Source organism: Myxocyprinus asiaticus, chromosome 13, assembly GCF_019703515.2.
Source record: "Myxocyprinus asiaticus isolate MX2 ecotype Aquarium Trade chromosome 13, UBuf_Myxa_2, whole genome shotgun sequence".
Taxonomy (NCBI): Eukaryota; Metazoa; Chordata; class Actinopteri; order Cypriniformes; family Catostomidae; genus Myxocyprinus; species Myxocyprinus asiaticus.
Window position 1 is genome coordinate 26,318,670 of NC_059356.1, and position 23,739 is coordinate 26,342,408.

Consider the following 23,739-nt stretch of genomic DNA (forward strand, 5'->3'; position numbering starts at 1 on the left):
ACTGTATTTTAACCAACAAGATCTTGATGAAAAGAAACCCTGAAAGAAAACAAATTCCCACTGTCACACCATGTCCTAACTAGATGTGATGCTGAAACGCGTGATAAAAGGTATCTTTTCTATGTTAATCAGAGTTTTTGTCATAAGCAGCCACGACAGGGCATTCTATTTTTGAAATGGTTTTTTTAATAATTCCATTTTTATGGACTTCTTTCCATCTGCATTTTCTGCATCACAGAAAGCGATGGGCCATAAAAATAAAAGCATATTGACTAACTTTTAATCTCCTTTCCTTATCCTCTGTGTGGGAGATTTCAGAAATGTAAATCGATCTAGAAGGATTTCCAACTTATTTAGCTTTCAGCTCTCAGTTCACATTTTGTCTCCTCAGGCTATCTGTGGATGAAGAACAAAAGATCTCCTGTGCATTGAGGAAGTGAGTGTTTTTGTCTAATCTGCATGAAGCATGCTGCTGTGCTGGATGCATGGTGTCAAACAGATCTTTGACTGTCTCAGTCACTGTTTTTGCCTTCTAACTATGAGTCTATATTCCTGTGGTGCTGGAAAACGGAACTGGATGACAGCTGTCCATTTGAGGTTTGCTCCTCTATTGGTGTTCACCATGTAAAAGATTAAAAAGCCTCAGTTGAGATGTGGTGCCTTGCAGCTTAGTGTGTTGGTATGTACATTTCAGATTTTTGGCAGAATATCACTATGCTTTAAGGTGATGTGTGTTAACATCAAAATAATAAAATACTTTTTTTCTATCTCAATTTAATGTGCAGAGACAACTGTAAGTAAGCCATTCATAGGTTTACTTCCCGAAGAGTGTAAACCAGTGGCGTAGCCAAGGGTGGGCCAGAATATTATAGATTATTCTTTGACTTCAAATATATATTTATAAATGCATAAATTCTGATTTCTGAAAGTGTGAAAGAACTGTTTGAATGCATCATTCTTTGTTGTTAAGAAAATGTTAGTAAAACATTTGGGCTAAAACCAGGCCCATCCATTTTTATTGAGGCCCACCCAAAAGTAATTTCCTGGCGACACCCTTGGTATAAACACTGCAACTGTGGTGCTATCAAAAAATTGCTCTCTTTATTTTTTTGTGACACAATGAGCCAGACGTAGTAGTAATAGCTCAACTGATAGCTTGAGTTTGGGTTGGAACATTCTTTGACCAACCAATAGATGGATGGAGTGAAATTACACACTTCACCCTTTAACACGATGATTCAAAGTTAGCCTCTTTAATACCTTTTTGGCTTGTTTGTCTTGTACTCTTTGTGTTCTTACTGATTTAAAAAATAAGTCATCAGACACACAAGCTCAGTTTGTGTCTACAGAGTCTCGCCAGGATCCCCTTTCTTCTCATTGTCAGTGTCTCTGACTGTTGGCCGTCTCTGCGGGACTATGGTGTGAAGTGGGGCCCTGCACAACTGTGAGAGTGTGATTTGTGCAGCTCTTATCCTTTTACAAACCCCTGGCTTCCTCTTTCTCCCCCTTAGCCTTTGTGGTTTTGACTTGGGAAAAGCATGTACAGCTGGGCCCCCTGCTCCTGTGTCAAGGTCAGAGACCCTACGTGCCAGCTGTACCCTCCACCCCAATCCTCTCCACACACTGCTTCTCCATTACCAGGACCAGACGTGCACACTGGCACTGCTTGTTATATTAGCTTGTGGGCATATCAGGTCTCTTGGCTTGGTGAGGCTCTGGCAGGAATAATGATATCTGTTCTTATCTGTCTGTCTGTGTATCCTTCTGGGGATCAACCCAATCCCAGCAGTGTGGGCCAAGCTGTTGATCAGACAAATTAGCGCTGGATCTGAGGATGGGGGGTCATTGTGCAGTCAGAGGGCTGAAGAGACAAGAGGTTGTAAGGTGATAGTCTTGTTGTTTGTTGTGAAGAATGTTGAGTGATAAGCCATCTGATATGGCTCTCACTGCTACACATCATGATGTTGGGTATTAGTGCCTTGGCACTGGCAGCCTGCTGTGTCATTTCAATTTTCAGAAGAGTCCTCGAGTCATTTTATTCTGTTGGGAAAGTCCCATTCGAAAACATATCAGTCTCATTCATAATCAGAATTGGCTGTAGAAACATTAAAAACCGTCCCATGCCCATGATGCAATGTATCATGCCATGCTAAAACGTTACATCACTGTGGTCAGTCTTTTTGTTTTTCTGTCAATAATTTAGCATGTGAAAAAATATATTGTGATGTTTATTGTTACCATTATCACTCGGTCTCTCAGAATTTAGACATTGCACACCCCTAACAGTAACTGCAGTTTAGGCTAATGCATGTGAATTGCTTTCTCAAGCTAACATTTCCAAGGCACAATTCCCAGCAGACCCAGTTATATAACACAGAGTGGTTTATGGTTCTCTAAGTCTGTTTGACTTTTAATAAAGTAATAGAGTTCTCTGTGTACTCTTGCGGTTTAAGTAGGAATAATTAAAATGATCAACTGGGCCCCTTATACGAGAGAATAATCAGTGCCAAATCATGATCTAATAATGATCCAATTCCAAACTCTTCCCAATGCAGCATAGATCAAAATTGGCTATAAATCAGGTAAACTTTCAACCTGGTCTCATAGAATGAACGTTACTCTATATACATTTTTGCAAACTGACTTTTACTTGCCGCTCTATGTTTTGCTGCTGTTTCCTGGTGAAATGAACACAAGAGGTGCTACAACAACTGTGCGTTTTATTCATTGTCATACAAATCATGAGTACAATTGCTGATTATGACTTTATAAAAATGTCTTTTTCACTCTATTACTCAACCCCCACTATGTTATGGGATCAAAACACTTTTACTTTAACACATATTTGAAAAACGATACATTTTAACATTTGTATTACAGACCCAACTACATATACACTTATTCCAATATGAATAGCTTGTGCGTTAACTCACCTGATTGAGTTGGACTTTGGAATTGACGAACGCAGTGTGAGTCCAGCCAAAGATGCACGGAAGTGAAAGTGGGATAGAAGCGACACAAAATGACGTGGTTGCTTCAGTAAATTATTATTATTTTATTTTGTTTTGCATTTTAAAAACCTATCTGTTAGGATTAGTTGTTGTTTAAGGGTAAAGATATCTGTTTTGTTAAAGTCTAATTTATCTTTTCAGACACTATTGGTTAGGTTTAGGGTAAAGTTTTAGGTTAGGGAGGTACATTTTACTTATTAAAACCTCCATCTAAAATTCACTTTAAAAACCTCGTCTGATTACAACTTCATTTTGCTCAATTTTAGCTTGGAAACTGCAGCCAAATGTGTAATGAAGCTAAAAAACTTTGCTTTGCTCACGTAAATTTCATGAGACCAGGCTGTAACTTTGTAAATTAATCAAAATGTGCATTTCATGTAACTTGATACTGAACACACATTTTATTATTGCTGTGCTGAGGTGTTTTGCTCATAAGACTGGGACACTCTCACAACCATGCAAGCTCTGCACTTGTGACCACTGTAAAAGTGAAGCTTTGAGACAAATGGTCTTCATTAGTTTTTTTTTTTTTTTTTTTACAAAGGTATAAATCAGCCCTTCTTTCTCAGCAAAGGGGCAAGAGGTGGAGCAAAGAAGGCGTTCCTCCATTGTTCATCTGCTGTAAGACCTCCTTGCAAGGAAACGAATGTCTCTAATTCTTCCCATCCTCCCATCTTGATTTCTAGATAACTTTCTAGATAGACTTTGTTTAGATAAAATGAATACCTACACTGGCTAAGAATTTTTTGGCAGATTTTTTTATTCTATTATTTCTGAACATCTGGGTTTATTAGATTTTAATTTATTTTACATTTACACTCTGTTGACAGCTTCCCCCTGTGGTGCATTTGGTGCATTTGTGAATTTTTCTTGCACAGCTTTGTTTCCTTTAATGAAAATAACTTGGATTTCTCTAACCAGGTTGCCTTGCATTCTAATAAAGAACATACAATTTGAATCATGTTGGAGTACATTTTAAAAGTTGAAAAAAAAATTGAATTGTGAATCGTCCATAAGTTTAAAAATCTAGATTTTTTTTTTTTTGCCATATTGCACAGCCCTATCTTCAAAATGTGCATTCTGTGATGAGCATTCACGCTACGCTAATGAGCGGGAGAGCGACATTGAACAAACAGCAAATCAGCACACCGGGTGCTTTTCTTTCACCTTTTCTTCAAAATATAATAAAATGTTTTCAAAATGTCAAATGTCACTACTGCCTTGCTCAGACCTAGTTTTGTCACAGTACCAAAATTTCAGTAGTCTGTAGTGATACCAGCGAAATTTCACGGTTCTCGATACCAATTTCGATACCACAGCAAAAATATGCTAATATGATGATGTGCAACTGAACACACCAGTTTAGTTATTTGTAATAATTTAATAATTATTTTAATCATTCTAGTTTAATTATAAATAATTACAATAATTATAGTTAATAATTATTTTTCAGAACTCCATGTTTTAATTTCATCTTCAAAATGGCATCTAATCAATTAATTCTTAGAACTTTTAACAAGTGAAAATAGAGCTTTTCAACATGTCATTGCATTTTTTTATTATTATTATTATTATCACTACTACAGTGAATAATTACATTTTACTATACAGTTTAGAGCCCAACCGATACCAATTTTATAGGGAAAATTCACCGATTACCGATATGGTGACCGATATAGCAAATTTTTAAGCCGGAATGAAAACAGACCTTTTCTATGTGGATTGTTCACCGATTTTGCACCGATATGACTATGCAAAGGTACTCAGAAGGCTGCTTTCTTAAATGTTTTTGTCAAAGAACATTTGATATTATTATTATTATTATTATACATTGTCAACAAATTCTAGAAATGAAATAAAATAAATAAATAAAAATACAATAAATAGCTAAATAAACATCAGTACTGTTTAGTATCAATTTCTGATCATTTAAATAAATAAAATAAAAATCAGTACTGTAAGTTTAGTATCAGTCAATGGCTGACTATTAAAATAATGAATAAATAAAAATAAAATAAATAGCTAAATAAACATCAGGGGCCGGTTGCACCAGCTATACGTACGTTACAACTTAGCCTAGTTGTGGCGTAAATGGGCACTAAGTCACAATTTATGCTCTACTAAATATTTGAGCGTTGCACCATTAAATTTATGTAGAACGTAACCCTGCGTATTAACTAAATGTATACGGCATCCTTCGACCAGGAGTAACTGATGGAATAAAAAAGCAGACTCGTTTAATGACATCAATGAGCTCATGTTTTGCATGACAGGCATCAGTCCTTTCGACATATATGATGATGTTGGCATTTACACTCGTTTACATTTACGAGAGAGGAAAAAAACCGTACATTTAAGCAGCTCTTCAGCATGAAACCGTTCTAACGGTGCCGTTTTTAGGGTTTGTCGCCCGGTGTCAAGTTTCAACACATTCTATATATATATATATATATATATATATATATATATATATATATATATATATATATATATATATATATATATAGGATATTAAAATGAATAAATGTCCAGCCTGTTGTATTAGTATTTATCACCCATCATTTATTTTAGATACAGTTCCTATATATTATTTTCACAGGGCGAATATACTATTTATTAAATCTACTTTTATTACGTATATTACATTTGTAAATGAAACGACTGGAATTGTTCAGTTGAAGGGAGCACCAAACTGTGAATCCTGAACAAAACAGTTTGGTGAGTACTAGGGATGTGCGAGACTAGTCGACTAAACGGTTCTGATGCTGCTAGTCGACACTGGAATTATTAGTCAGTTAATATTTCCCCCCATTAAACTGATAATTTTTACATATTTACGTTTGGCTTTATATTTTTACAGAGGCTGCACTTAAATTACTGTCATATTAATGTTACATATTTTAAATAGAATTAATAATACAAATATTATAAAAAAATAAAATAAAATAAAAAAATAAAAAAGAGGATATCTGGAGCAGATACAAAGTTTCATTTCACCTCAGGCTGCACGTGCTTCTTCCCTCTCTCACTCGCGGCACGCGCAGGAAAATGTCCTCTCGCTAGACAAGCAAACTCAGCAAAGTAGTTATGAAATCACTTCGGTGGTGCAAGAATCGGCTTTCCAAACGTTTGAAAGTCCCTATAGATGTTTTCACATTTGAGTCTTCTTCACATCTGTGCATGCTTGTATGTTATTTTTCCGCTGTGCAGACTTTTACAAGCGCATGATAGCCGCCTCAGGTGAGTCAAGTCCCGTCTTTCACCGGACAATGTCGATGTGTTAATTTTACTCATCAAATAATTTATGCTTTTAAGTAGCCTAGCAAATAACTGTTTTAGGCTAGGTATGCCTTTTTTTTTTTTTAATCTGCTGATTAAGAAGGCTATTTTCAACGAGGTGCCGGCTGTGTTAAACTATCTTTCATTCTGTGTGCACGTCATGTTTAGAATACGTTAGGTTTATTGCAGGCTACATCAAAGGCCTATTTTTTCTATCCTATAGCTATTTTTTATTTATTTTTTTATTTTTTTACATTGTAACTCTTATTGTTTGACGTTCTTTACCGAACAGCTGTCATATTAGATCAATGGCTAATGCACGACTGCACGTTGTGAAATATATGCAACTTTTCAGTGTATTTTTTTTTTTTTCTCTCTTGTAGATTTGGATTAGTCTACTTGTTAATTATTTTCAGCAATTTTAATATGTTAAGTAACTTTTACTTGGTGATTTCCGTTTAGAACAGGCTTTTAATGGTTGTTCCATTGATCCTGCACTATTCAATTGTTTTCAATAAATATGTCTGTTAAATATTCGCTAATGTTGATTTCAGTGATTGCGTGTCATGTTTTATATTTAATGTACAATGATCACAATTCAAGGCGAGCACGTTGCAAATAAATGCCCCTTTTCGGTAGAATTTAGCATCGGATTTGGAATAGATTAAGTATTTTAAATGGGTCGCATACATCTTTTTTTAAATGTGTTTTTTTTTTAAATATTTTCTGAAGGTTGGTTTCTCTTTAGACTAGTCGGTTACAAAACTTCTGTTTAAACGACAGTCAAATTAGTTGTAGCGCACATCCCTAGTGAATTCATGTTTACGCGCTGACAATGCAAGTAGCTATGTGGTTAGCTAGTTAGCTGTAAGCTCCTTGCCACGGAGAGTAAAAGATGGACTATTTACTTTCCAGCATTGCGTCTCACCAATTAGGTAACAGCAAAGCGTGAAATCAACACTCACCACACACAGTCCACCACCGCACTGTTGTCTGTTGAGCTGCAAAAAGATGCTCTGATGTTTACCTTTCAATCTGCTACATTACTGACTGCACTGACAAAATATAGCTGGCTAACAGCAAACAGACATGAGTGACATGGTTGTCAGGGACAGGGTTAACGTTGTATTAGTTATATAAAAAGATGGGGTAATTTATCAACTTTCCAGTATGTATTTCACAAACTAGTTAGCAATTTAATGAGAAGAGATTGCTCAAATCCACACAGTTTAACTCCGCCCTGTCTGCAGAGCCACCATCAGCTCAGAGTCAGCTCTGTAAACAGTGGAGTCGGAGTGCGCTCTGCTGGAAAAACTACGCTATGACACCAATTCTAAAGCATTGTTTTCTGCATTATATGTTCTGAAAAGTTTTCATATCGGCGCATATCGGTAAAATATACTCCGATACCGATATATTGGTGAAAGGCTAATATCGGCCGACCGATACAGTTGTTATATATTTCTGTTACAATTTCTTCAATTTCAGGCATCTAGCTTTTATTTTGAATCATGCTTTTATTGTGATGTGTGTTTTTTTGCTGGAAGCTTCAGTTTTTCAGATAAAAAGTTTGCGATGCAGCCCAGTGTGATCGTTGAAGACTTCTAAATCACGTCAGAAATCTTCTCTTTACACTGGCCTTTGAGTCTGACAAATAAAATGTAGGACACCGTTTGGGAGTGTTTTTATTTTATATTACTGGTGTTTGTGTATGTCGTAATTTTGAAATGTTGTTATGTTTAAAATGTTATCACTTTGAAGCACTTTGGTCAACTCTGTTGTTTTAAAAGCTATATAAATAAAGTTGATTTGAGAGTGCAAAAGCTGTGATTTAATTAGAATGTTTACTTGTAATACGTGCTTTCAGTGGGTTAGTGCTCTGCTTTGTCATCTCATACAACGTGAATGATTCTCAATGTCTGTGGAGTTTCCAGTGGATCTGTGGTCGGATTTATACATTCATTTAAAGCACGCAGCTCGGATGCAGACTAAGATTGCAGCCTTTAGCGGTTTAATAAATCACACTAGGACTCATCACGATTTTAATTTAATGAATTGTCCATTTCAGTTTAAAACGTATAACTGAGCACGCATTCAAAATAAGCCTGTGAGCATTTTAAAGCTGTCGAATGTTAACCATACTGTGTGCTGGTACCGGATGGAGTCGTTGCTCGGTACTACCAGTACTGCAAAAACACTGCTGTCGTTACATCTTTTTTATTTTAGTATCGACTTGGTATCGAAGTACCGGTACTTTTGACAACACTACTCGGACCTGGTATTAGTATCCATCTCGGGAGATCCCATCACATGTGGAAAGCGCTAAATACATGTGCAAACGGGGTCCGAAACGTACAGCTCAGCGGAAAAATAAGCTTAATTACCTGCCTTTGTTCAAAAAGCGGGTGCCTTTTGATTAATTTCAGACACAGTTTCAGAGTAAAAGAAGCACATACTGTCGGCTTTATCTTGACATATGTACTGATACATGGAGGTTTGTTGTGCCATGCAGTACTTTAGTTTTGCAGTATTTGGATATCGCGTGAGTCATGTTTTATTCCCAATTGCATGGTTAAGGCAAAAAGTCAAAGTGCACACAGATTTTAGAATTATTTTTTGCCTGTTGTAGCAAGAGTCTCACCCAGTTTCAATTAGGTGGTCTACTACTGCTCAGGTGATTAAAAGCCAACTTGCATCACATGAAAGATGTGATAGGCTACACTAGGGCTGGGCAATAAAACAATCTCTTAATCGCGATTAAAAAAACATCCATGGTGTCGTTGCTAAGCTTTTGGGTAATTTTCGATATTTAACCTATGTTCTACATCTAGACAATCTAGAAAATGAATCTGTAATATCTATAAAGTCTTAGTCATCATTGTGTAATTGTAAATTGTGTATAAAAATAAATAATTAAATAGTTAAATAATAATTGTATTTAGAACCCCAGTGAGCAGGCCGTAGGTGACTGTGGCAAGGAACACAAAACTCCGTAAGATGTTGGTTAATGGAGAAAAATAACCTTGAGAGAACCCAGGCTCACTGTGGGGGCCAGTCCCCTCTTGCTAAACAGCATAAATATAATGCCAATATTAGTTATTTGTGTGCAGTGCATGTCATGGTTTAAAATGTGTAAACTAAATAAGTGGTAAGGGCAAGTGTTTAAACAAAACATTTTGTATGAACTGTAAGATTAATGACTAATGTCTTTGAAGCAGAAATTCACTTAGATGCATTTTCCTTTGTTAGTTGGCTGATGAAGGCTTTTATTGGCAATTAATTGATAGTCTATGTATTCCATTTCAAGAGTGTAGTCCATCAATAAACAAAGGTGATGCGGGCAGAGATCAATGAGGTGCATCGCAGTTCAAACGGCAGGTCATTTCGGTGAGGTTTGTGGGGTCCATCCTAAGTTCAAGGTTTGGGCAGTGGCATATGAAGTATCCAATGTCTTACAGTTGGAGTTGGCATCAGTTCATCTGAAGTCCATCGTAAAAGACTGAAGTGATGTCTGGCTAGCACCGGCTGTATTGTGTCGTCATCACTCAGCGACACGTCTGACTCCAGGCAGGAACGGAGCTGGATCTGGCCAGCTCTGGTAACCTGTGGATATGAATCCTGAGGTTGAGACAGGGAAACAAATAGAATAATATTAGCATAGATGCCATTAAATTTGTTGCAGAGTTATAGATTGAGAAATGTTTCTGGTTCCGGCAGACCTTATTAAAGCAGCCTAATTGTGAGTTGATGGATAAATGAGGTGTTTGCCTGGCTAAATAGATGAGTCTTTAGTCTAGAATTAAACTGAGTGAGTGTGTCTGCGTCCCAAACAGTGTTAGGGAGACTGTTCCATAGTTTTGTGGATTTTGATATTCTAGGAACTATTAACAGGCCAGAATTTTTTGATCGTAATGAACATGATGGAATATAGCGTGGTAGAAGGTCACTTAAGTACTGTGGAGCTAGACCATTCAAAGCTTTGTATGTAGTTAACAGAATTTAAAAATTAATATAAAATTTAACAGGTAGCCAATGCAACGACGATAAAATGGGGCTAATATGATCATATTTCTTGGTTCTAGTCAGCACTCTGGAAGCTGCATTTTGAACCAATTGAAGTTTATTTATTGAACTTGCAGTACATCCTCCCAGTAATGCATAACAATAATCTAGTCTTGAGGTCATGTATGCATGAATTAGTTTTACAGCATCAGCAACAGACAGCATGTGTCGTAACTTAGCAATATTTCTGAGGTGGAAGAATGCTCTACTATAAAGATTGGAAATTTGATTTTCAAAGCACCGATTGGTATCAAATATAACACCCAAGTTCTTCACTGTAGAAGACGACATAACAGTACATTCATCGAGAGTCAAATTATATTTTAGCAGCCTTTTTTCTTTTTTTTTTTTTTTTAAATAGAGGTTTTGGTCCAATAATTAGTACCTCTGTTTTGTTGGAATTGAGTAGATGGAAATTTCTGGCCATCCAATCTTTAATTTCATTGATACACTCTGCTAATTTGAAGAATTGTGAAATTTTGTTGGGTTTAGAAGAAATATAAAGTTGGGTATTGTCAGCGTAACAGTGGAAACTTATTCCACGATTCCTGATAATATCTCCTAGGGGAAGCATATATAAGGAGAAAAGCAGAGGCCCTAAAACTGATCTCTGTGGCACTCCATACTTTTGTTTGATTTGACAATTCCTCGTTTACACACACAAAGTGGTAGCGGTCTGATAAATAGGACCTAAGTCATGCTAATGCAAATCCACTAATGCCAACAATTCTCCAGCCTATTCAAGAGAATGTCATGATCTATGGTGTCGAAGGCAGCACTAAGATCTAAAAGCACTAGAAGAGAAATGCAGCCACGATCAGATTATAAGAGCAAATCATTTGTAACTCTAAGTGCAGTCTCTGTAGTGTGATGGGGCTTAAATCCTGACTGAAATTGTTCATATATACCATTTCTCTGTAGAAATGAAAATAGTTGGGAGGACACAACCTTTTCTAGTATTTTCGACATAAATGGGAGATTTGAAATCGGTCTGTAATTAGCCAGTTCACCAGGATCAAGCTGTGGCTTCCTAATAAGTGGTTTGATATCTGCCATTTTAAAGTTTCTTGGGACATGTCCTAAGGATAGCGAGGATTTAATCATATTAAGAAGTTCTGAGATTACAGATTACCTCTTAAGAGCTTAGTTGGTATTGGATCTAACATACATGTTGTGGCTTTTGATTTTTTGATAAGTTTTGTTAGCACTTCATGACCTATGACAGCAAAGCAAAAGGAAAGTTGCTTGTGAGGAAAATTATGAGACCATGTTTTCTGAGGTGCTGTGACAGTTGATTTGCATAATTCCAATTTCATTTCTGATGATTTCTATTTTATCAGTAAAGAAAATCATGAAGTCATTACTCTTGTGCTCCAACAGAATATCTGGTTCAGTTGAGACTTTATTCCTAACTAATTTAGCCACCGTACTGAATAAACGCCTAGGATTGTTGTGGCTATTTTCTATGAGTTTGCTAAAATATGCTGACCTGGCAGTTTTTATTGTCTGTCTGTAGCTACAGACATTATCCTTCCATGCACCGAAAAATACTTGTAATTTTGTATTCTTCAACTTGCGCTCCATATTCCAAGCTGCTCTCTTGAGAGCATGAGTGTGATCATTGTACCATGGTGCAGGGCTTTTTTCTTTAATCGAAGGGAGGCGACACTATCAAGAGTGCTAGAGAAGACTGTATTTATATTTTCTGTTATTACATCAAGTTCTTCTAGGCTTTTTGGCTTACTGAGTATGTGAGACAATTCTGGACTATTATTAGTGAAGCTGTCTTTAGTGGTCGAAAGAATAGTTCTACCTGAACGATAGCATGGTGTAGATTGAGTAACATTAGCTGATCGCAGCAATCAAGAGACGAGGTAGTGATCTGAGATGTCATCGCTCTGCGGTAGAATTTCTATAGTATCAACATCATCTTCATATGACAGAATAAATCTATCTTTTATGCCCCCATACTTGGGTATTTGAATGTAAAGAAATATAAAAATATATCATTTGAATGTAAAAATATTCAAACAAATACTGGGCTGCTGTCATTATGCTTCAAAACGAACAGATGATCTTTTAACATTCATATCCAACTGCACTTGATTTGATAATCTGTGTAAAATATTTGTATATTTTGGTAGAAGATCCCTTTAGACCCTACTGCTTTGGCTTTCTCTGGGCCCCCAATGCAGTTTTGAAAAGACTGTTTAGGATTTAACTTGGAAATTTAAAATAAATGTTAATGTGTATTGTGATAAATATCGATATCAAAATATTGAAGAATACTGTAATATTTTTGGCATATCGCCCAGCCCTAGGCTAGGCTCAAACTTGCAATATTGATACGGGTGCAGCTGCATGACAATGTATCACCGGATTGATATTTTGAACACAGCTCTACTGATAACCATTGAATCCACAAGAATCCTCCAACACAATACAGCAGGAGGACACATCTCACTGGGTTCCTAACAAAAGCATCTGGGAAAATGTTGGTGCCTTTTAACTTGACAACCAGACTGGGATTCTCTTCCATTTTGGTGGGGAAATGCTCAACCAATTAAGCAAATTCCTACACGTAACCACAGGTTTGAGCCCTTTATCTAGAATGCAGAGTACTCTTAAACACTAAGTTTGCTGCTTTCACAAGCACTTCAAAAGAAAAGTGGGAAAGGATGCCGCCTGAAAAAGTGCAAAGATGCTGAGTATTTGCCCTCAGAGAAGAAGAGTGCTGGTTCTTGGGATTGTTGTAAACCCAGCCAAACATTTATCAGGGTTTATTTTTGTTCCGTGTTAATAAAAATCAATACTGAAACTAGAACCCCCACCCCCTTTGGTTGGTGAAAGAGAGGAAACGGGTCAGGCTTATTGACGAGAGCCATGGCCTGCAAATTATGATGCCTTACATCAGGAATTGCCATGTTCTGTTTCATGGTACACATTTGAATTGAAACAAGGTTATACTAATTTTACCTAACAGACAACTTTTGCTTGAAGCAGAGACTACACATGAAACAAACATATATGGCAATGTTTTAGACTTGGGTACATGAAAAATAGACAGTTGGCCTCATTGATTAAGGGTGTAATCAAAGCTTCCCCATACTGAGGGTTTCTGTAAAAACTGAGATGCCATTTTCATTGAAACCCTCTGTAAGAAATATTGTGAGATCTGGTTTTGATTTAACGACACTGATTTTCTGTGATCGAAAGCATCTGTTGATTTTTCTTTTGGGTTTGGTTCAAGATGGAATAAGTATTTTTATACATATATAAATTTAGGTGACTTTTTGGTGCTCTGGCTTCATTTGGAACCATTTTCTTTAGCAAAGTGAAAATAGACAAAATACCTGGCCTTATTCTCTACAATGCAAATTACTCAATATTAACTTTGTTTATAGAACCATTATGCAACTGTATAAAAACAATGTTACACTCGCAGTCATGCTGCCATGATGATATTCATGACGACAATACAATACACTACCGGTCAAAAGTTACACTTTCTCATTCTTTATTATAATTTTTTTTTTTTTTTTTTTTTTTTCACATTTTAGAATAATAGTAGTCATCAAAACTATGGAATAACAATGGAACTATGGGAATTATGTTGTGACTAAACAAAATCCAAAATAAATCAAAACTGTGTTATATTTTAGTATCTTCGAAGTAGTCACCCTTTGCCTAGATTTTGCAGACATGTACTCTTGACATTTTCTCAACCAACTTCTTGAGGTATCACCCTGGGATGCTTTTTAAACAGTATTGAAGGAGTTCCCATCTATGTTGGGCACTTATTGGCTGCTTTTCTTTATTATTTGGTCCAAGTCATCAATTTCAAAAAAAATTTTTTTTTTTTTAATTCAATTTTAGTTTTATAATGAAATAAATTAATATGGTGGCACAATTATATTTTTGTCTACAAAACTAATTTCAAACATTTAAGCATACGCCTTAAGATCAAAAGATTTTTAAGATCATGAGAAACATTTCAGTCAAGTGTTTCAAAACTTTTGAGTGTGTGTGTGTGTGTGTGTGTGTGTGTGTGTGTGTGTAATTATATATATAATACACACACACACACACACACACACGCGCACAGACACTGGCAGCCAAAAGCTTGTAATAATGTACAGATTTTGCTGTTTTGGAAGGAAATTGGTACTTCACCAAAGTGGCATTCAACTGATCACAAAGTATAGGTAGGTAGGTACTGATGTGGAAAAATGGCTCCATCACTATTTGAAAAAAGTCATTTTTGATCAAATCTAGACAGGCCCCATTTCCAGCAGCCATCACTCCAACACCTTATCCTTGTGTAATCATGCTGAATTGCTAATTTGGTACTAGAAAACCGCTTGCCATTATATCAAACACAGTTGAAAGCTATTTGGTTCGTTAAATGAAGCTGAACATTGCCTTTGTGTTTTTGAGTTGCCACAGTATGCAGTAGACTGGCATGTCTTAAGGTCAATATTATGGCAAAAATGGCAACAAAAAAAAATGCTTTCTCTAAGTCGTCAGTCAGTCAGTCATTGTTTTGAGGAATGCTTGAAATTGCCAAAAAAACTGAATATTTCATACAAAGGTGTACACTATAGTCTTCAAAGACGAAGGACAGCTGTCTCTAACAAGGACAGAAAGAGATGTGGAAGGCCCAGATGTACAACTAAACAAGAGGATATTACATCAGAGTCTCTAGTTAGTGAAATAGACACCTCACATGTCCTCAGCTGACAGCTTCATTGAATTCTACCTGCTCAACACCAGTTTCATGTACAACAGTAAAGAGAAGACTCAGGGGTGCAGGCCATATTGGAAGAATTGCAAAGAAACAGACACTTTTGAAACAGAAAAACAAAAAGAAAAGGTTAGAGTAGGCAAAGAAACACAGACATTGGACATCTGAACCCCATTGAGCTTTTGTGGGATCAGCTAGACTGTAAGGTGCGTGAGAAGTGCCCGACAAGTCAGCCGCACCTATGGCAAGTGCTACAGGAAGCATGGGGTGAAATGCCACATGAGTATCTGGAAAAACTGACAGCTAGAATGCCAAGGATCTGCAAAGCTGTCATTGCTGCACGTGGAGGATTTTTTTTGAGAACTCTTTGAAGTAGTTTTAAGTAGTATTTTTATAATATATAAACTTTTTTTTTTCTCTTTTTTTTTTTTTTTTTCAAATTGTAATAGTAATTTTTCATGTTATTAATGTTCTGACTATACATTGTGATTAGTTGAATGCCAGTTTGGTGAATAAAAGTACCAATTTCTTTCCATAAGAGCAAAATCTGTACATTATTCCAAACCTTTGGCCGACTGTGTGTGTGATAGATATATATATATTTGTCAGGGTCCAATTGCAGTCTTATAAATAATTTTATAATGCAACATACCACATCCATTTGGACTGCTTCGGTTTCTCTAAATAATTGGGATCCCACAAATTCCTCCAGTTGGAAGAACAAAAGCTTGGCTCAGGTAATTCAGAGCCCATAAATCATTGGTACTGGACATTCTCAACTCTAAGCTCGGTCTGTTTTCTCTCAATTCAGGCCTGGGAGGGATAGACAGCCCCTTATGCTTTGTGTGTGTGTCCTTTGTCAGGCAGATAGCCCCCCCCCCAATCAATCAATTCAATTCAAAGTACTTTATTATCATGATTGTGTTTACATTACAATATTGCCAAAGCATTAATACACAAAACAGATAATGACAAGACAAATAATAATAATAAAACGGTAACAAATAAAAATAAGATGCCAGGTGATGAATAAAATAAAAAGTATAATAACAAAATACACTATACAATATAAAATAAGCATTTAACAAGATATTATGAACATAAAAAAAAAAAAAAAATACTGTGAATGAGGTACATTTAAGGTAGTAATCTCTTTTACACTGTCTTCCCTCTTGCTGGAGAGGGGTGTGGTGTGTTTGAGTGTCACATGACACTGTATGGGTGGAGTCAGAAAGAAGCCCAGAGACTCCAGCTGAGGCTCACACTGAAGGTTTTAGGCTGAGCAGGGACCAGCAGAAGGGTAGGTCAACACACTCTCACTCTCTCTTCCTCAATATTTTTCTTTCTTTCTCTTTCTTTCTCTTTCACTCGATATCTCCAGTTCTGTAGTGTTGTTACTTGGCATTTTACTTCTTTGCAAGCTTGTTTTTGAACTCTGTGGTTTAGGTCAGGGGAAGACAAAAACTCTGTGTATTTGTCAGTGTATTTGTAAATGCATGCGTCTGTATATGTACGATTTTTTCATGTTCATGCCAGTGACAGCCTGTTTTCCATGTTAGAGCTTCATGGATGTTTAAGCTGGAAGATTGGCTGAACAGGGCAAGATTTATTGAGTCTCTAAGCATCTGTAAGTTTGCAGAGGGGGTGTGTGTGCCTGTTCTGCTCTCCTTTTGTCTTGGCCTTGTAATTAAAGTGTGCAGGTTACAGTGTTGGTGAGACCCAGACACTCAAGTCCTGCAATTTCACTTCTCCTAAACCTCCTTTTCCACCTTTTCTGTGTTTAATAAGTGGTTATGGGTTTTTAGAGGGTTTAAGGGTGAATCTCACAAAACTTGTCAAGACGTCCTAGTCATATTTCACCCCAAAAACAAAAGAAAAAAGACATATTTTGATTTAAGCTTGTTTTCATGAACATAATATTTTGTTCAATAGATTGATTGACTGTATTTATACATCTTGGTAGTATTTGTTGTACTGCCTTTAATTTATGCTGTTTTCTATTAAATAACCATTGTATTATTCTTATATTGTAATAAAGTAAAAAATATATATATATATATATATTGTGTTTAAGTAATTCAAATATAATTTAATAGAATATAACCCTTGAGAATAATCGGATAAAAAACAAAAAAAAACAAAACACAAGTAAATCATTACAGGACACATTACAGAAAATAATTTTTGGGGGGATACTTTTTTTTTTTTTTTTTTTTTTTTTTTATGAATATAATGTCACAATGTAAAACAAATCTTAATCTAACTAAAAATAGGCTTAAGTTTCCTAATACCATTTTTTTTTGGGGGGGGGAGTGAAACGTGACCTGGACATGCTTTCATGACATTCTCCATTTAGACTAACTGCGATCCGACCTTCATTGATACATTTTTTTTTGGGGGGGGTGGTAGTTACTGTATGCTGTTGGATTGACTTGAGGGACTTTCTCAACACTACCGTTTATGTGCCTGCCCACATCCTGCAAGAGGACAGTAGGAAAACCATACAAATCTCCTCCTCTCTGGCCTGACTATACTAATTTCATCGAGTTTGGAAATTGTTTCTCATCCGTTTCCATCAACCCTTTTCAGTCATTACCCATGACACCCTCATAGACTGCCACCATTCCTTGAGGTGATGAAAACATGGGAAGAGCTGTTTGGAGTAACAGCAGAGTCGACGTTTGATCCAGTTGTCAACAGGTTTTGAATCCAGCCACTTTAACCAGGCCTTGGCTTAGTGATGAAGTCAGCGAGGGTAAAAATAAATAGTTTGGGCCCAGTATCGTTTGCTCACTCTGTAAGGCTCTTCATAGGTGGCCTTTTAGAGCATTTCGAAGACTTTTGTTAACTGCTATTGAAAGCTGCTATTATTAGTAACAACATGAAACCATTTCTACTATCTTTCTAAAAGCCTCATGGGAGAATCTCCTTATTTTGATGAGTTATTTCATACTTCTTGCTACCTGTTCTCTATTTATACTGTCAACATCAACTCCCAAACCCAGAGCAGCAGACCTCTGAGGGTTTCAGCCCGCTTGCTCTTTGAGATTCTTGTGGGAATGAAACGTTCTCCATAATTGGGTTTGTTGGGAATATTCATGGTGTGTGCTTCTTAGCACTTTCCTGTATATGCCTGCTAGCACCAAACCCTTCGGATTTTGGAAATAATGAGCAGTTGATTGTGGCTGCCCTGGACTTTGAACTCCGCTTATATGCTTCCCTCCTGTGGTGAGGCGAGTGGTGGAACATGTCCGTTGTCTGCGGTGCTTAAGTGTCATAAACACCTGCCCTGCATGTGAGGTTATCGGATACATGATCTCATATACTAGACACTGCTACTGTCAATCATCACACTGTTATGACCAGTTTTTATTTGCATTGCAAAGTATTGCAGAGCGTCTAAATTTAACGAATGGCAAGATAAAAACAAGATGAATTAAATTCATGACTCTGACATTTTAACTTGATTAATGTCCATAACCAGGGTTTCAACCAGAGGTCTGTGAAGGTTCTGCAAGGGGGTTCGCAGAGAAGATATGAACAGAATTGTCTTATTTTTGTTTCATCTATATTTATAACTATTTGAACATTAACTCATGAGATTATAAGCATTATGTAATGGAAAAATGATTTTAATGAACATTATTTCAAAGTGCTACTAAATAAAGCTTTTTTTATGTTGGGGGGTCCTTGGGTCTGTAAAGGTTGAAAAACAATGGTCATATAAGAGCCTGACCGATATGGGATTTTTTTAGACCGATACCGGTGACTGATATAGCTAATTTGAGCTGGAATGAAAACAGACCTTTTCTATGTGGATTGTTCACCGATTTTTGCACCGATATGACTATGCAAAGGTACTCAGAAGGCTGCTTTCTTAAATATTTTTATCAAAGAACATTTGACATTATTATTATTATACATTGTCAACAAATTCTAGAAATGAACACTGAGAAAATAAAGAATAAATAAAAATACAATAAATAGCTTAATAAACATCAGTACTGTTAGTATAAGTCAATTGCTGACTATTTAAATAAAGAATAAAAATACAATAAATAGCTAAATAAAAATCAGTACTGTATGTTTAGTATCAGTCAATGGCTGACCATTAAAATAAAGAATAAATAAAAATACAATAAATAGCTAAATAAACATCAGTAGTACTGTTTAGTATCGGTCAGTTGCTGACCGTTTACATAAAGAATAAATACATTCAAAATAAATAGCTAAATAAACATCAGGGGCCTGTTGCACCAGCTATACGTACGTTACAACTTAGCCTAGTTGTGGCGTAAATGGGCACTAAGTCACAATTTACGCTATACTAAATATTTGAGCGTTGCACCATTAAATTTATGTAGAACGTAACCCTGCGTATTAACTAAATGTATACGGCATCCTTCGACCAGGAGTAACTGATGGAATAAAAAAGCAGACTCGTTTAATGACATCAATGAGCTCATGTTTTGCATGACAGGCATCAGTCCTTTCGACATATATGATGATGTTGGCATTTACACTCATTTACATTTACGAGAGAGAGAAAAAAACTTTTAAGCGGCTCTTCAGCATGAAACCGTTCTAACGGTGCCGTTTTAGGGTGCGTCGCCGGTGTCAAGTTTCAACACATTCAAAATATATATATATAGGATATTAAAATGAATAAATGTCCAGCCAATTGTATTAGTATTTATCACCCCTCATTTATTTTAGATACAGTTCCTATATATTATTTTCACAGGGCAAATATACTATTTATTAAATCTACTTTTATTACGTATCCTATTTTAATGTCTGGAAAACCAGACTTTTAAATATTACATTTTGTAAATTCGGTTGAAGGGGGTACCAAACTGTGAATCCTGAACAAAACATTTTGGTGAATGCATGTTTACTCATTAGCTTCCACTCAGCTGACAAGCTATGAAAGTAGCTACATGATTAGCTAGTTAGCTATAAGCTCGTTATCATGGAGAGTAAAAGATGGACTTTATTTACTTTCCAGCATTGCGTCTCACGAACTAGGTAGCAGCGAAGTGTGAAATCAAGACACCACACACAATCCACCACTGCACTGTTGTGTGCTGAGCTGCAAAAAGATGCTCTGATGTTTACCTTTCAATCTGCTACATTACTGAATGCACTGACAAACCATAGCTGGCTAACAGCAAACAGATGTGATAAACATGAGTCACATGGTTGTCAGGGACAGGGTTAACATTATATTAGTTATATAACTATTATAACTGTTTTTTATTAACTTTCCAGTATGTATTTCACAAACTAGTTAGCATTTTAAGGAGAAGAGACCGCTCAAATCCACACCATTTAACTCCGCCCTGTCTGCAGAACCACCGACAGCTTAGAGTCAGCTCTGTAAACAATGGAGTCGGAGCACGCTCTGCTGGACAAACTATGCTATGACACCAATTCTAAAGCATTGTTTTCTGCATTATATGTTCTGAAAAAAAGTTTTCATATTAGCGCATATCTGTGAAATATAAGCCAATACCGATATATCGGTGAAAGTTTAATATCGGTCGGGCACTAGTCTATATGACTGAATTTTCAATAATCTTTGTTTCTCCTTTCAAAATACATGTTTGAGTCCTGTTATCATTATTGTGCAACATTGTCTCGAGTTTGTATTAATCAAATAGTTTCAAGCCAGTTCAAACATGAACTATTACCTTAGGCTATTTATGCATAAATAAACATTCATATTTCATATACGCTACCTTTTCAGAATCTAGTCTATTCCTGTTGAAGCATTATCTGGCAAAGCCCTTATATTAATATTTCACATAACACTACAGTATATGATCACATTGAAAATGAGACCAGTCAAAGACCCATTTCAAGGATCAACCACTCAAATCAAGATGGTTTCTGGAGCATATTTAACGATCATATGACTTCTTAAAATAGCTTAGTGTTAAAATGTTTTCCTTTATCTCGTACCAGATCATGTGCAGGAATGTCCAATGAGCTGATTCTGAAGAACTGATGTGGATGAATGTTAAATGTCTTTAAGCAACAGGAAATTTGTGTTGGCTCGAGAACTAATGCATGCTGAGGAAAGTCTCTCGTTTGATCTCTCATGTGATCTTCACAAGGGGTGCACCGATCGATCGGCCACCGATCTAAATCAGCCGATCTTCATCTGAAGTCTGTGTTGGGCGATCGGCCGATCATGCCTAGAATCAGGGCCGATCTTTTTTGCAGCATGCAGGGAATCACACATACACTGCTACTCTAATGAATGAGCGCTTTGAAGCTGATAATTAATCAGCCCTTGAAGTGTGACAGTGTGGCCTCTGGAGGGTGAATTGTTGGCAATTCTAAGCATTCACGAATTTAAACGTTCAGACGTGCTGTTATTCGGATGAATATGCAGGTTTGTTTTTACAATTGTGTAAGAATTACACATGTATGAATATTAAGTTGCCCATTTTCTAGAGTCATTATAGTAGTAATTCTGACTTGCTGCACAGAGAGGATAAAGAGACTGCAAACGGGTATAAAAACAAATTAAACAACAAATAAACATGCTTATACAAATCAAATCTGAGTATGTGTGATGTAATGCGAGTCGTGACAATCAGACATTGTGTTGAGCGATCATGAGCACTTTCAGCTCACTGTTCAATATGCTCACTCACCATGTCAATCAAACATGTGCGCTCTCCAGATGTTCGCAATGTCTCATCAATCATTCATCCCAGCGCTATTCTGTGAGGATCCCAATTTAAATCAGATTAATATTGGTCACATTACCATTAATCACAGCAATTACATTTTAACCGTATCGCCACCGTGTCTTCACGCATTCACTTAATAATTAGTGATTTGTGTAACAGCAAAACGGCAAAGACAGTAAACAAATCATAGATATTAATGATTTCTCACTGGAGCAGTTTTAGAGCTTGTAATGGATATATTTTTCTTATTTTTGAATATATCTCTGCTGTGTGTGATGCTCTCATGGTTTTTACTGCTCACCAGAATGTCACAATTACCTTTTGATATTGACAACAGAATTATTCATAACTGTTTAAAAACAAATAAATGTTAGCAATTCACAATTAATGTAATTTTGGTAACTTTATAAAAAAGGTTCCATTCGTTAACATTAGTTAATGCATTAGGTATCATGAACAATATATTTTTACAGCATTTATTCATTGTAATGTTAGTTAATAAAATTACAATTGTTCATTGTTAGTTCATAGTGCATTAACTAATGATAACTAATACAACTTTTGATTTTAGTATATGTTGTAACTAATATTTTAAGTTCATTAGTTCACGTTAACTACAGTAATGTTAAATAATGTTAACAAATGGAACATTTTTGTAAGTGTTACTGTAATTTAACTGTGTGGGGCATAAACATATAACTGCACAATATAACTTACAAAAGTGTGGCAAAGGGCACTTTAAAAAAATAAATCGGTATCGGCTGATCTTAGTGTTAAAAAATCAGAAATCATTATCGGCCTCAAATTTCCTGATCAGTGCGCCAATTTAATCTTCACAATAACTTTCCGCATTGCAGAAGTCATGTCAACATGCAGTATCAGATTTGCCTTAATTCCCAGAGGCCGTGTTTCTTCTGCGTGTCGTCAAGGGCGGTGGTTTCCACCTTGAGGTCAGATCCAGGAATCTTCCTGCTACCCTCAAATTGCCAGTCTGTCATTCCAAAGATACACTTTAACTTCACAACTACTGTTGGCTCATTTGTTAAGAATGGCAGGAATACATTTCCAAAGTCCCTATCACTGAGACTATGCTGTACTAGGAATCAATTGCCAGTGACTTCATTTCAACTAAAAAATTCTTGGCAGAACATTTCCGCTCTACGCATTTAGTGTTTTGACAGTCAATAACAGTTGCAGTACATACTATAACAGTATTAGAAGTTGGTGAGCCTGTTAGCCAAGTCACTTATTTATTTTCATTTCTGTTTCATCAATTTAAACAACCGGATGACCAGAATGATTTTTTTTTTATTTTAGTTTTTTATATATATAATTTTTTTTTTTTGAATGTCTCCTGTTCCAGAAGGTTTTCAAATCACCCTTTTCATTTAAACTGAAAGCTTGTTGGCTGAACATGTCCTCTTTATGCATTTAGTGTTTTGGCAGTCAGTAATGGTTGCAGTACATGCCATAAAAAAATGACGTATAAGTTGGTTAGCTTGTTTGCAAAGTCACTTATCCTTCTGTTTTTACAAATGTAGAACTTGATGAACAATGTTTTTGAATGTTTCCTGTCCCATAAGGTTTTTTTCATGGCATCCTTATCACTCACTTGCACTTCTGCTGTCCTCTGCCTGTTTGGGAGTTTGAAACCCCTCACTTGTAGACATTTTTTCCATTGTGTAAATGACATCATCTGCTTTTACAACCCCGAGCAGCATAGGTTACACTCTGCAGCCCAGAGCTGAACGGGCAGTCATCACACCTACACAAACACTCTATATGAGTCTAACACCCTGTGTTTGTGTAGTGTTAACATCAGTTTCCCTTTTTCACTTAACTGCTCTCTGCGGGAGATCAGAAGTTTGCTCATTCTCTTTCTCCTTTTGTTTTTCTATCACTCTATTTATTTGTGTTGAGTTGTTGCTCTGACCGTGCT

General features: G+C 36.2%; 1 protein-coding gene across 6 annotated transcripts in view; it reads left to right on the forward strand.

Annotated features, from left to right (window-relative positions):
- LOC127450927 (septin-9-like) overlaps positions 1-23,739 on the forward strand; it is a 145,737-nt gene that overhangs the window by 69,900 nt on the left and 52,098 nt on the right. Inside the window, exon 1 of one of the 6 annotated variants that reach the window (XM_051715420.1) lies at positions 16,366-16,396. The exons of the other annotated variants lie outside the window; for them this stretch is intronic. The gene's annotated coding sequence lies outside the window, so the exon portion shown is untranslated. Of the gene's footprint in view, positions 1-16,365; positions 16,397-23,739 lie in introns of those variants that run through there. 6 annotated transcript variants of the gene reach the window in all.